Source organism: Pinus tabuliformis, chromosome 1_2 (genome assembly GCF_031772625.1).
Source record: "Pinus tabuliformis cultivar Carrire ecotype Pingquan chromosome 1_2, CPIR1, whole genome shotgun sequence".
Lineage (NCBI taxonomy): Eukaryota > Viridiplantae > Streptophyta > Pinopsida > Pinales > Pinaceae > Pinus > Pinus tabuliformis.
The window spans coordinates 521,286,968-521,303,113 of record NC_142298.1 but is presented as its reverse complement, the minus strand read 5'-3'; positions in this window follow the sequence as shown (position 1 = coordinate 521,303,113).

Below are 16,146 nucleotides of genomic sequence, written 5' to 3'. Positions count from 1 at the left end.
TGTTTTAAATGTTGGTTTAGGATGATGGACAGATGACGGCTCAGGAATTGTGTGCGAGGAGGCGAGGTTTACACATCAACCTCAATCTTTGGTTACTTCTTGTTGATAATTTGCATATGGTGGTCTTTTATCAAGCCCGCGTTTTCATTATTATGCCATGGGATTCACTTTGTAGTGCCTCTAGAGTGTGATGTTCATGTTTGGTGGTGGCCTTGGTTGCTTACACCCCATATGATATTCATCAAGCTTCCTTCTGTCTTGGAGAGTTCTATTTTTTTGGTCATTGTCTCTCATCCCAATTTGTTGTTCTTCAGGTGGTTATTCTATCAATTTCTTTGTTATAGTACGATGTGGGTGACTTATGTTCAGTTGTGGTGCCTAATTTGGGTTATTTGGGCTCCTATTTATTTGTTTATTAGAAGGGTGGTGTTGGAATCTATAATTCATGCGTTTCAATTCTTGATTCAATTGCAATTGGAAAGATGTGTGGGTTTTTCTTTGTTTTTTGAGTCGTTGGGGTTTACATCTTGGTTTCAAGGCTTTGTTTTCTTGGTGTATAGTCTTGTTTGTAAATAGCATTCAAGGTTGGTCCATCCGGTTATGAAATTGAAGTGCAGTGAGCTTTATAACCTTTTAGGTTTTGGGCCTATGGAGTGGTATTTTGTTGATTACCTTATTTTCTATAGATTTGGAATTCAGGGCCCTCCTTAATGCCTTTCATCTTCCTTTATTAGCATAGGTATTTCTAGTGGTTGTCCTCATTGTTTATCTGTAATTGTGTTCATGAATCCAAGGCAGAGAATGACTAGTCAGTGAGGTGGCGGAGGAAACAGTGGGCATAAAAGGGTGTGCCCTTTTTCCTATGATTCAGTGGCTACTACTTTCGATTATGTTCCTCTTCAGGTGTGGAAGAAGATCTTGGCTCTGGAAAGTAAGGAGGAAGGGGATCGCCCCTATATTCTGACTCTGGATTGGTGGGAGAAAAAGCTAAATGGCTTCCAAATCTTGGTAGATTTTGGAAAAGAAGGTTGCACTTTATGAGTTTGTTAGCTTTAAACCAACAAACAACAAATTTTCTACATATCCTCTTCAAGGACAAACAGGAGAAAACTTATGATGTTTTCTCATCATTAGAAGACATCAAAAGGATGCTTCTCAATCTGCGTTTCTATCCAGAAAATTTTGGCTCTCATTTGGCGCAAGTGGAGAGTTTCTTTGTGAGTGATTCTGCATCAAGAGATCTCACTAATCCTTCAATTGATAACGTTCAAAACCCTGCATTGATCTATTCAAAGAATGATTAGTATGGTGACGACAAGTACCTTTTCTTTTCATTTTGCCAGTGATACTTTGTTCTAGGATTTTATGGATGACCTACTATGATATTGGCTTGTTATATGCATTCTTAGTCACTATGAAAACAACGGCTATAGTTTTGTTTTAGGATATAATGGTGTTATCTTCGTGTTGGTCATGTTGTTGCCGTGTTTATGGTGCGTAGATTTAATATTGGTTTGCTAAATTGTTGACGCATCTCTAGACAAAAGTGTTGTATCATTATTTTCTATGGAAGCGTCCATTAGGGGAATTTTGAGGTCTAAAATGGGCCTCCTAAGAAAAATGTATAACCAAAATAAACTTTATAAGAACCAATAGGATTCAAGATGATGATCTCATCCATGGGGGATGAGTCACCATTTTTGGAGTAAAAAAGAAAAAAGATTAAAAAATAATAGAATAATAAAACTACTTTTTCAACTCGTATTTTCAACTTATCTCCCTAAGTTTTTAGTCAAATTTCGAGCAAGAGTACTCATTGGATGCATAATTTAATTCCTCATCTAAGGAGTAACCACGTTGCATACTTTCGATGGAACCTACTACATGACAAATGAGAAATACATGAAAAAACGTGATTGCAAACATGTTTTTCGTGTATTTCTCATTTTTTGTGTAGTAGGGTCCATCGAAAGTATGGAACATTGGTACTCCTTGGATGAGGAATCAAATTTTGCATCCAATGAGTGTTTCCGCTCGAAATTTGAGTAAACCCATTGGGAGATAAGTTGAAAAAACAATTTTTTCTTTTTTCCCTTTAAAATTCGATGATGTAATCTAATCTTAATTTATCATTTCCACTATTATTTTATAATTTCGTTAAGAGGCCCATTTTAGACCTCAAAATCCCCTAATGATGACAAAGTATTTCGGCTCTAAAGTTTTGTTTGGGATGTGGTAAGAGGATATATTATGCTTGTTTCTTGTAGCTAAGGTTTGTCGATCTTTGTTTGTTTGGTGATGTTCTTTCTTGGTCTCCACTACTAATGGAGTTATAAACTGAAGATTGGAAGTCTTGATAGATATGTCTTTTATGTACAATAATAATTGTATGTTTACATTCTCTGGTGCGCTAACTGTTTTGAGTCTTGTAAGGAATCTGGGTGCTTAGATATTGAGCATAGTGGTAATTGTAATAATCAGTGATAAAGTTTTTAGTTGAGGTCTAGTTCATAAGGTGATTTTTTAGCCACGTTTGATCCAATGCTTATCATGTACTATGTGTGTTTGAAATGAAATATGAAGGTATGTGTGTGTGCGTGTGTGTTTAATTTTTATTTTTTTTGAAAAGATTAACTTTTATTAATCTATATTATATATTAAGTTTAGAATTTTATAATTTATGTTATATCGAAGAATTCACTTCTAAAACCTACCTAGATCCATCTCAACTTTGGATCTACCAAGCGCCAAGAGAAAAAGAGATTTGCACCTCAAGAGATTTGATCCCTCTCAGAGCATGGTAGATCCATAGTTAAAATAAAATAAGTGGAGAAGGACTCTAGGACAATAATAACAATAAAATATATTTATTTTTAAATAGAGTATGTATATATTCATATATAAAAATATTAAATATTATAAAAAAATAAAAATTTAAAAATACTATACTATAAATTAATTAACTTATATAAATTAATTAATTAATATAAATAAATACCCATGACTACAAAAATAATAATAAAATTTTTCAATTTATAAAATATAAATATATAGAGTAAATATTTTAACTTTGTAGAAATAAAAATAATCCTATAAAAAATAAAATAAAAATGATCCATAGTATTCATGTGGAATATAGTTTATTTAAAGGGGGAATTAAACCATTTTGCATTCATCTTAACCTTTGATCTACCAAGAACTCAGAGGGATCAATTCTCTTAATATGCAAACTTCTTTTAGAATAAAAAAAATTTGATCCCTCTTAACTTTTAGTAAATCCAAAATTAAAACAAATTTGATTTTATCTAAAAATTACTAAAAAAAAAATTATATATACATAAGAAATACTATTTCAAAAAATCTTTTATTAATATCATAAATTACCCTACATAATAATGTAATGGTAAATGATTCTCAATATCTAAATAACATATCCAGTAATCACAATTCAAAATCATAATCTTTTATCTAAATTTTCATGGTTTTTAAATGGTTGTGATATAATATCATTTTGATTTAATTATTTTTTTAAAAGAGCATTCAAGTAATTATATGTGGATATCTTTATTGTGTATTTTATAATGACACTTTATATACTTCCAAAATTTAATATATTATTTTTGAAAAATTACAGAAATTAAATTCAATAATGTTATTGATGATTCATGATTCCAATTGTTTATATATATATAAAGTTTGGTCTTGTTTTAAAAAAATATGTGTCATCAAAATAATAGATGAAATTATTTTTTTCTAAAAATTTTTTTTCCAGACAATTGTGCTCAAAATCAAGTAGATATTTTTTAAAATTTTAAGTTCAAGCTATTTAATCTGCGGGTCTAAGGGATTTTTTAGAGTGTTAAATCCATTTATGCATTCAAAAGTGCATTTTAAACAATAAGAAATCACAAGCCTCAAGAGTTAACTCAGTTGGATGAGTTATGTTGCTAAGTATCTCTCCAGTTGGGAGATCACAGGGTCAAATCTCCTCAACATCGTTGGAGTTAGGCCCTCGGTGAGCAGATCCTTTCGAGTTGATCTTCGTAGATTTTCCTATGGATGTAACAACAAACTTACTAGATATTATATTCTCGCAAAAAAACAGAGTTGATCTACTTAAATTTTCCTATAAATATAACAATAAAAAATCACAAACTTACTAGAAATTATAGGAAAATCTTTGTAGATTTTCCTATCGATGTAACAATAAGAAATCACAAACTTACTAGATATTATATTTTTGCAAAAAAACAGAGTTGATCTACTTAAATTTTCCTATAAATATAACAAAAAAAATCACAAACTTACTAGAAATTATATAATTAAACTATGCCAAAAAAATATATATCAATATCAATAATACATGCTCATATGGCTATATCTCTAAATGGATTGATCTAGTTTTTCGAAAAAACAAATCATCAACATATAACTAAATACATGAAACATAATGCTTAAAAAATTAAGTAACTTCGTAAATAGCAGTTTCCGCTCTATGTTTTCCAAAATTCCTTGGTATTGAGGTTAAATGCATAAACTCAAAGTCAAAATATTAGAAAGTTAGTTGAAACAATCACAACCATCGTAAACAACCTTTAACATCCAAAAAGTCATACTTAATGCACCCTAAAAAGCAATAATTCGTCCACACAACTAAGGGAAAATTCTAAATAAGAGTTTCTAAATAATGGATACACTACGCCTCAGAACCTTTTCCTCAAGGGATGGACGGTGGAACTAGGTTCAATGGTTAATGGTTGTTATATGAAATTAATAGTCAATGCACATTGAAGAAACATATATGGAGTATTTTATTTATAATAATAAGTTAAGTTTCGGTTAACATATATGGATTATTTTATTTATAATAATAAGTTAAGTTTCGGTTTTTATTAAATCATAAGATTTAGTATATTTGGATGGTAGGTTATTGGATATATTTTTAGTGTTATAAGGTAGCCACGAGAGTTGATCATGGATTCCCTTAGATTAGTCCAAAAAATTACCGATTCACTATGGTTAAAAATAAGAGAACATAATTATCTTAAGTTAACACCAAAGTAATTATAGTAAGAAGACATTATTTTGGAGTAAAAGGTTTAGTGTAAAATGCTACCATTAATTTAACTTGTGTAACCATATAAATGAAATGGTTGGTAAACACAAATAAACATCAATCCATAATAATCATAAAAAACTTGGTAATGTTGAACATTAATATCAACACTCATGTTATTGTTGTTTGCATCAGTCTCGGGCTTTATAAACATCATAACACTTTTTTGCAACCCACTAAGATTTGCTTTTGTCCCCTATGTTGGGTGGTGATTCCACCCGAAATTTTTTGCTTTGGACAACTGTAAATCTACAAACAATAAAAACCCAGAAAATGACATTCACCATGATTGCAAGTTGTGGAAACATACATACTCAAATATCAAAAAAAATATTTCCTTACACATCTCACATTGTTAAAATTTTAAAAATAATAAAAATTAATTAAATTATAGTCGTCTTATTATTATTATTATTATTATTGAGACTGAGGATAAAAAGAATTAATATGTAAGTTTCATGGAGATTCACTCTCACTTTACAGTGGAGATCCTTAATTTCTAAATATACTTTGTTAGAATACCATGGTTTATTAATACCACATGCCCAAAAAACCACAACTCATTCCATATGACACTTGTTTATATGACATATTTTTAAATTAATCAATTTAATTAAAAGGGGAAAAATGACATAACTACTTTGGAGATAAATCTCAACAGTTGGTTTGTGAAGACTACTAAGACTAGAGTAGCCATATAAATTAAAGGAGCAATGGCTCTTTTAGCAAGAATCCAACGATACAATTTCAAGATTGTGATTTCATGTTGTTTAAAATGCACTTTTAAACGCATAAATGGATTCAACACCCTAAAATATCTTAAGGCACAATGAATTTGGAGATTAAACAACTTAAACTTATGATTCCTAAAAATCTCTACTAGATTTTGGGCAAAATTGACAAGAAAAAGTGTCTATAAAAGGGTCATTTCATTTATTAGTTAAACTATGCATAAATTAAATGGCTAGTAAACCTAATTGGCATTAAATTCATAATAAGCATCAAAACACTTACTTCATTATACATGTCACGTTGCTAAAATTAAAAAGTTATAAAAGCTAAATAAATTATAACTTTATTTTAAATTACTACTATTATTAATTATAAAAAGAATTAATATATAACATTTACCCTTACATTACCATTGAGATTTTTAACGTGTAAATAGGCTTTGTTACAATACCGTAACTTAATACCATAGCTTATCAATATCACATGCTCAAAAAACCATAACTTACTTCAAATGGCACTTGTTCAAATGACATTCTTTTAATTAATCAATTTAATTAAAAAGGAGAAAAATGCATAACAACTTTGGAGATAGATATCAACCCTTGAATTGTGTATAGTATATGAATGTTCTAGAATATTCCATAAAGGTTAAATCCCTATCATCCACCTAATAATTATTGATAATTAAATGAAAATTCTGGAAGCCTTATTCCAAAATAGACCTATATATCCACGTAAATATTCTAGAATATTAAGTGGAGGTTAAATCCCTACCATCCACTTAATAATTATTGATAATAAAACTAGCCTAGGTCAATCTTAGGGTTGAATCTACTAAGTACCAAGAGGGATCAAATCTCTTGAGATACAAACCTCTCTTTTATTTTTATTTTTTTTAGTTTTAGTTTTAGTTTTATGGAATATTACAGAGCTAAAATGCTTTATTGATAACTATAACTATTAATTTTATTTTATTTTGACCAAGTCAAAATGTTAAATGTTATAACATCTATACCATACTAGGCTAGATCACCTCTCACTCAATTAAGGTTTTGGATGCCTATTCCAAAATAAACATGACTATTGACATAAAAATAACTTCAAAAATATATATTTAATTATCTCACTTTTCACTTATTAAAGATATATGGGATATTACCATATATATTTTTTAAATATACATCTCACATTTTATTTGACTAATAAAAAATAATGTACAAAATTTTAATTAAATCTATTATATTAATTATAATTTTAAAAATTATTTTGATTGATTTTATTATTTATTTGAAATATATGGATAATTAATAAATTTGCATATGATAATGATATTGGATAGTAATAATTAATATTGACTTTTCAGGTGTAGATTACCTGGTGAGATGGTGATTTGTTAAGGCACTCCTTATGTAACGATCATAGGTTCAAACCCCAACTTACCCATATCTGCGGAAAGGGCATATGTGGGAACCTAAAAGTTATAGTGGTAGTAGTTAGAATCAACCTTGTGTCACATGTGTATGAGATGAGCCTAGTTGTTGATTCCTCTATTCACAAAAAAATAAAATAAAAAATAATTAATTGAGATCAAACTTGGTCTATTAAACCCTAAGAAAGGTATAGTATTACTTGTTTTGCTTTAGAATTTATTTATATGCTTAAAAAATTATTAAGAGAAGTGTTCCTAAATCACCATAGTTTTAATGAGTTAAAAGGTAGGAAAGTTGACATTATAACAAACATTTTAGAATTGTGAATTAAAGTAGTTGTACACAAGACATTCTAAGAGAATGTGATTTTCATCTTCAACCCTCTTAGTATCACATGGATGAAATTTCTTTCAACCAACAATATTTTATGAATTGTTCAATGCCTTGTCTCAATGGAGTTTGTGAGAGTTTGTTCTTGATTTAACATTGTTGATTTTCCTTTTTATGCTAATCAAAAGCGACATATACTTTCAGTATTCTAGAGTAAAGTTGATCGCCTCCTTATGATATCTTTATTTTATTTTATCCTCTAATTCTTTGTTGCACCACACTTTCTCCTTAAATTTAGATGTTATAATATTTTAGATATTATCATTATTTTACAAAGTGACCTCTTCCTTTATTCCCTGATGATTTAAACAAGATTTGGCATCTTTATGGCAACCCCACTAGAGTTTCAGGTGGTTTTGATTGGAGTTTGAGGCAATCTTAGGAAGCCTCTTGTCTTCCATATAAGCTGTCCATCCTCCATTTATCATTTTCTCAATGCAGTAGTTCTATTAAGTGATATGTAAAGTGATGTAGATATTCCACTAGACAGTTCACCACAAGGATCTGATAAAATTATACTTCAAAATCTGAAATCTACAGCATGAGGGTTTATTTCTCTTTCAATTTCTAGATATGTAACTTAATGTTTATTGTGTATGCATGCAAATTATAATTATGCAAAAAATTGAGAAAAATGAAATAAAATTTCACAAACCACGATTGGCACAAGATATATCCTAGGAAACCATTTCAAGAGAAAACCCATTCAGAAGGTGAGGGCACTATGCTCTCATTCTTTGAATAGAAAATGGATGCAAATACAAAGAAGTAAGGTATGTGGCCTGTGGGAAACTACAATGCATAAATCCTTTCTATTTTCTCTCTTCCTATCTCTCTAGGCTACTTTGCTCGTATATGGAACAAAATACCCTAGAAAATAATGGAACCCCTTTTCCTCCTAGTGGTCTGGTTATAACACAACTCAATAGCCTACTAGTGGTTAAGTTTGACTCTTTCAACTCTTAACTAGAGTTACAATATGGACTATTCTATAGTATTCTTCATCATAATCATGTGGCTAGCCCCTTTTCCATGAGCAATGGGGGCTGACGTGGCATCCTCTCAAATTATGGTGGACAAAACAAGGTGTTCAAATTATGAAAAGCATATCTTTTGCATGCGAACTCTGATTGAGGTGATTCTTGCATTGTTGGAAAGGTATTTATGTGTGAAATAGGGAAAAAAAGTATGATGCTATATATGTAAATTTTTACCCCAAAAACATTGTTTTATGTCTCAAAATGCTCCCAGAAAGTTTCAAACCCAATTTGTCAAACTGGGTCTCGCTGATAGAACTGATTCCTCCACTTTTTCCACTCTGGGAGCATCGAGATAGATGAAAAACAATATAATATCCAATATAGTTCATTAATCTTGTGATGAAGATCAATTCTAAGATATTTGTATGAGGTCAATTTCTCTAAGCTATGGTTTCCATAAACAAAAATTAGCATGAGTGATCCTTTTGGATTTAATTAGCAAAACCTTTATTTTGTCAGTATTAGTCATATCCATACTAGAGTATAAATCCTTTATAATTTTAAGTTGTTTATTGAGATCATAGGGACTTCTTACCTTAAGAACAATATCATCAACATAAAAAAGGAAGGATGATGATTATACTAGCTAGAGTCATGTTGACATAGCTTACTTCTTCCAAACAACCCTCTAACATGTCAATCTATATGCCAGAAAGGGTAGGAGGCATGTGAAAAACTTGCTTTACTACTATATTACAATTAGTTTCTTCTAACTAGTCTTCAGTGTTCCTAAACTTGGTTATAACATTATTGTACTACCTTATCACAACAACTCTCCAGTTGAAGGAACCTTTATCTCGTATAATCTACTCCAACAATTAGTCCTTGTAATTGTGTCAAAATCTTTAATAAACTCAATAAAACAACATAGGATATTGGTTCAATATTGAGACACTCCTCCACCATTGATCCTATGCATAACAAGGCAGTTCACAATTCAATGATAACTTGTAAGTCTGGCTTAGGCTATAGCTCTTTTTATATGGATTTTTAGCCATACACTAATCTTATTTTCCAAAATAATTCTAAATAACTTGGCTAAAAGGGGGTTAATCACAATGGTTGTGTAGTTAGTGGGATTGTTTCTATCCCCACTTCTAAAAATAGGTACAATGAGGGTTTTAGCCCCAAGATTATGGAAGCCTTATTTGACTACTAAGTTGAAAAACTTCTATATGTGATGGATGAGGATAGACCCTCCAATTAAGATTTTAGTTTGATATCCTTCAATGTCCTTAGCTTTCTCTTTTGCAAGCTACTTAACCCGAAACTCTATGTTTTCTAAATATTAAACTTCTTCCTTCATGAAAAATGGTTTAAATGTTTTCCACAACATCATGGGATTCATAAATATTTTCAAGGTAGGAATTCCAATAACTCGACGAAATCATATAGTTTTCTTTAGTTTTATGAGTTGAAATTTTCTTCTAGAATTTCTTAAGATCTGGCTCATATAAGTGAAAAAATATCATCTTTCTCATATATAATATCTTTTTTCTTTTAATTAGGGCTTTGTATCTATTTATTTTTTCAAACTTTAAGGACTCATTGGAAGCACCCCTATTGGATTTTCTCATAATATTATACTTGTTATCATACCAAGGGCTTCTCACCCTATTTTAATTTTCACAAAATACCTCAATAGGGAACTTGTTAATCACAGTAGAGAGAATTATCATAAAATTATGATAAAGATCTTCAATATTTTTCTTATTGTACAAGAGATTTAATTAAATATTTAAATCCTTTAAAAAAATATTAGCCTTATCTTTGTTGAAGATCAATAGCATTTTGTTATCAGAAACATTTTCAACAAGGCTTGCGTGCATGAAAACATTTAAATTTAGGTTAAACATTTATGATAAGAGTTTGGTTCATGATTGTTGAAGATGTTAAAATTTACTATTTGGTTGTATATGAGGATATCACATATTCCATGACACTGCTAGTAAACCTGTGAATACAAGTCATCTAATTTCTGTATTCAAGCTTCTGTGATCCATAATGAATTAAACAAAGCCTTTCGGTAGAAATCACATGAGATAATTTTTTTGCCTACGCGTTTTGAACCAACAAGTGTGGTTCATCATCTAATTGGATTCCAGCCACTTCATCAAAGCATTGCAAATTAGTAGATTTTGATAGCTATAAAATTTTATTAGCTCAGTACCAAACCCAGTCTTCATAATTTCTTTTGTATATGTTAGCTAAAATAAGGTCCTCATCTAGCCATGGAGGATTAGTATTTGAATCAATGCTTAAAATAAGAGTTTTATTAATTATTGTTATAGCATTAAATCTCTTAGAAAAAACATATTGCCCCGGTTTCTGAGAATGTAAATACTTTGTTCTAGATAAGAAGAAATTTTATCTAGATTATTTATCTTATAAATGGTACAATTAAGAGGCATGAAATAATATATTGCTATATAAATTAGTTTAATATTAATATATAATAATATTAATACTAATAAAAAGGGTCTTCCTTGTGAATCTTATTGTGAGGAAAAATGTTATATTTTTATGTGACAAGGTATGCCTCAAATCCCCCTATTGTAGGATCTCTTGTTCCATATTGACCATAAGACAAACCATTTATGTTAGGGACTTTAGATTCTTTGTTCTCCCAAGTTTAAACAAGTAATATATAATTAATTTCACTCAAGATCCAACTTAACATAGTTTCTTTGCTCAATGGAATGCCACAACATTTCCAAGAGAGGATCCAAAGTGTCCCAAATTCCTATTTATTATTATCTTTTTGGTCTCTATCTCTAATAATAAATTTTGTATTCCTAATTATTTCTTATTTTCCTTCCCTTGTGGCTTTTTCTACATTATTACCTTCTTTCCATAATTCAACTTGGTCTACTTGAATGAGTTCTTCATTTATAAATATTCCTAACCCTTTTAAGCTTGGAGTTTCACTGAGTATGCCATATTAAAAGTAATTAAAGATTACAGTAACATGTATTAACCTATTTTTATTCTCCATTATTTTGCCCGACCTCTTTGCTTCTATGAGATAAATCATAACATTTTGTAGTTATACCTTAACTAGTGCTAGCATGTTGTCATCTTTCTTCTCTTTTAAACCAGTTTTTTTTCTTTCACAAGTCTCTTTTATTATGCTCGTGATTTAACTTTATAAGCTTATTCATTTCCTTTATGATATATTTCATATCCAATTTGTCTTCAAAACTATATAGGGCCAAGTTGTTATTTAGTTTTTCTTCTAGCTCTTTAATTCTAATCCTTAGATTCAGATTTTCTAGATTATTGGCTTCTCCTTATTAGATTCGTTGTTTCTTTTATTCCCTTTGCTTTTCCATTTATTGTAATCTAATCTTCATTTTTCTACAACTTAGCCTCCAATCTTAATATTTGACTGTCTATTTATTTTTTAATCTTTTCATGAAAGGATCTCAACTTATCATCAAACATTGCCTTTAATTGTATTTCAAGTTTGGTTTCTCTTTTTTCTCTGTGTTTATTTAATGATTATGTATATTGATAAAGACTCTCTAGGGTTACTTTGTTAGGTCTCCCCTTTAGAAGTTTTGGTAAAATGAAAATAAAGAAATAGAAAGGAAATAAACTAGGAATTACCCCTAAAGGTGCAAAGGTTCATCGAAGCAAAAGAAGATTTGGGAAGCTCAAGCAAGGCAAAATGGATCAATTTGTAAGTAAGGGGAAACTATGTTGCAACAAAGTAGGTAAGGGGAAAAGCATGAATTAAAAGGCTTGGAAATCACTCATGTTGCTCATTTGTAGATCAAAGATAGCCAAAAGAGTTGCTAACACCATACTCTTATCATTTAGACACATTAGTTTTTCGATAATATAATTAATTTAATTAAAAGAACTAAATAAATTATATGAAATTTTTATAATTTCTTATATGTATATTAAAATTATAGTAGCCTATATGCAGAAAAAAGAGAATGCTGGTATTCTTTAACAACTTGCCTAGAACAACAGTCCCAAACAATATTATCATTGCGGGAGACTTAAATATAGTTCTGAAGCCTAAGGAGAAGAGGGGAGGCTCCAGTTCAAGAGATCCCATGCTGGCCACGGTGGAGGAGATCGTTCAGAACTGGGATCTCTTAGACTTCCCTCCAGTTCATGGGCTCTATACATGGACGAATAATCGGGTCGGATCGGAACAAATCTCTGCCCGGCTGGACAGATTTATGATCCAAAGCGGACTCTTGATGAACAAAAAGATCGCCAGCACCAAAATTTTGCCCAAATTGACCTCAGACCATAAGCCAATACAGCTGCTTTTAGAGAACGAGGAAGATTTGGGACCCATTCCCTTCAAATTCAGCCCTCTGTGGATTGAGAAGCCGGGTTTTTTCGAAACAGTGAAAGATGCATGGGACAAGGCCATTATAGGTTCCCCCAGCTACATATGGGAGCAGAAGATGAAGGCAACAAAACAGGCGTTGAAGGAGTGGATTAAAAAGCCTGCACCCAATCCAACCAACCAAAGAAAAGAAGCAACTGAGAGGCTGCACACAATGCAAATGGAAATGGAGAATAAAGATATAACAGCTGAACTACTGGAGGAGGAAGTCAAAACACAACGCTCTACCTATCAAGCCTTCCGAGTTGAAGAAGAGTATTGGAGATTAAAGTCCAAGAGCTTATGGCTAAAAGCAGGGGACTGGAACACGTCTTATTTCCACAAACAATATAGAGCTAGACTATCTCGAAACCATATAGCGGAAATTAAAACCATGGAGGGACAAGTCTGCAAAGGGTTTGACCAGGTGAAAGCCGCAGCTGAGGCACATTTTAGGAATTTATATAATATTGGAACTCAAGCTGAAGAGGGGGAAATCAATGACTTTCTTTCTAATATTCCCCAGCTTGTCAATGATGAAGAAAATACAGTCCTATGCAGACCTATTACAACCGAGGAGGTCATCCAAGTGATCTGGTCAATGGAAGCCGATAAGGCCCCTGGGCCCGATGGATTCTCTATCCATTTTTATCAATCTTGCTGGGAAGTTATCAAAACTGATCTCCTCAAAATGATCAAAGGATTTATGATAAAAGCTAAAATAGGAGGAGGTATCAAGTCCACCTTCCTAGCTTTAATCCCAAAGGAATCCAATCCAGAAACCTTTGCAAGATTCAGGCCAATATCGTTGTGTAACGCTTCTTACAAAATCATAGCCAAGCTCCTAGCAAATCGACTCAAGCCTTTGCTCAAAAAACTGATCTCCAGCAACCAAGGCGGATTTGTGGAAGGCAGATATATTATGGACAACGTCATTCAGGTCCAGGAAACTATTCACTCAAGCAAACAACGGGGCGAAAAAGGTATGTTGATCAATCTCGATATGGCGAATGCATTCGATAGAGTAAATCGTTTGTTTCTATGTAAATTCCTGCTCTATTTTGGTTTCTCTCAGCACTTTGTCCAGCTTATCAAAGCATGCATAGAAACCCCGTGGATTGCCCCTCTTGTCAATGGACGTCCCACCAACTTCTTCCAAGCTCAAAGGGGCATTAGGCAGGGTTGCCCTCTCTCCCCCTTCCTGTATATTCTCATGGCAAACTCTCTAAGCAGGAAGTTAGCAGTTGAAAAATCCACTGGCTCCCTACTGGGTCTCAAACCTTCCGAGGCATCAACACCCTTAAATCATGCTCTCTTCGCGGATGATTCTCTGCTCCTCGGAGGTGTTTCCACCAGAATAGCGAAAGCATTTGACAATGTACTGAAAAGTTACTGCAGGGTTACTGGAGCTCTTATCAATGAGAGCAAAAGTGAAATATACAGCTGGAATGCGGAACAGCAAGAGATCACCAACATTTCGAGGATACTCGGGTTCAAAGGTCAGGCCAAGTGGGACAGCTTCAGATATCTTGGCCTTCCCATTTCCTCTGGAGCAAACAAGAGATGTTTTTGGACTCATATAATCAGCAAAATTAAATCCAAAATCACAAACTGGGGCGGTTATTGGTTAACAAAAGGAGGCAAATCCATTCTTATAAAAACGCAGCTGTCAGCTCTTCCCATATATCAATCAGCATTTCTCCTCGCCCCCAAATTTGTCACTGACCAGATAGCAACCCTGATCAGGAACTTCCTATGGCAAGGCGGGAAAGGAAACGAAAGAAAGTTGCACTTAGTTAAATGGGAAACGGTCAAGAGGCCAATAGATGAGGGTGGTCTTCAAATAAGGGACCCCTCCTTCATCAACAAATCGTTGGGCGGCAAATTGTTGTGGAAAATTATAAGTGAACCCGCACATCCCATCAGCATAATATTACAGTCTAAATACACAGACAAAGAGGCGATAAGGAAAATGCAAATACAGTCCACAGCGGCCAGCTCGCAGGTATGGAGGCTATGTTGCAAGAGTAGCGAATTCTTCAAAAACCACATGTACAGAACACCCGGAAATGGTAATTCCACACAGCTATGGAAGGATCGAATTATGGGGAAAGATCCGCTGGCGGAAAGAGAGGATATTGCAGAACTAAGAAATTGGCTGGAAAGAGCAGGAGTCAACAGACTATATGATCTGGCAAGTTGGGATGAACGGGGAGAATGGCTAAAATGGGACTTCCACGGAGTCCCTGAGCGCCTAAAGGATCAACAGATTCAGCTTGAGAACCTGTTAGAAGACGCCACCCCAGACAGTAGATTCAAAAAGGATCGATGGGGTTGGGGAAAGTCTGGAAAATACACCTCAGCAGAGGGATATAAGTCTCTTCAGGGAAAAAGGAACAGCCAACATACTCCAGCCTTTTGGAAGCAGATTTGGGAGCCATTAGCGCTACCAAAAATTAATTTTTTCTTCTGGACCATGGTACACAACAAGTTATTGACAGGGGACAATCTGATAAAAAGAAAGTATGAAGGGCCCCATAGATGCGCTCTCTGCAGATGTCAGTCAGAAACTGCACAACATTTGTTTCTTGAATGCGCATTTGCCAAGAAGGTGTGGGGACTCCTTCTCGACGAGTTCCAGATCAATCTCCCACAGCATACCTCAGTCCCTGAGCTGTTCGCGACTTGGTGTGCTAGCTACCCCAAAGGTATCTTCCCCAAATCATTTTGGCGCAGGATATGGATAGCGTTGCCAAAGTTTGTTTGCTGGCAACTGTGGTTAACCAGAAATCAACAGATCTTTAAAGAAACGCAGTACTCCCCGCATCAGGTTGCAGCAAAAGCTAAAGCCCTTCTGTTGGAAGCGGCTCAGCAGCAATATAACAAAGAAGACCCCCTTCTCAGGCCAGAAGAAAAAAGGTGGCTTGCTATAGATCCGCTACCTCGAAATTATAGAACCTCACCACTGAAAGCAAATCTGGAATGGAGAAAAAGAGAGACTGATGACATCTTTCAAAGTTGGTGGAGGGCGCAAAATGTAACTACCATATTCTTCGATGGAGCGTCTAAAGGGAATCCTGGAGCAGC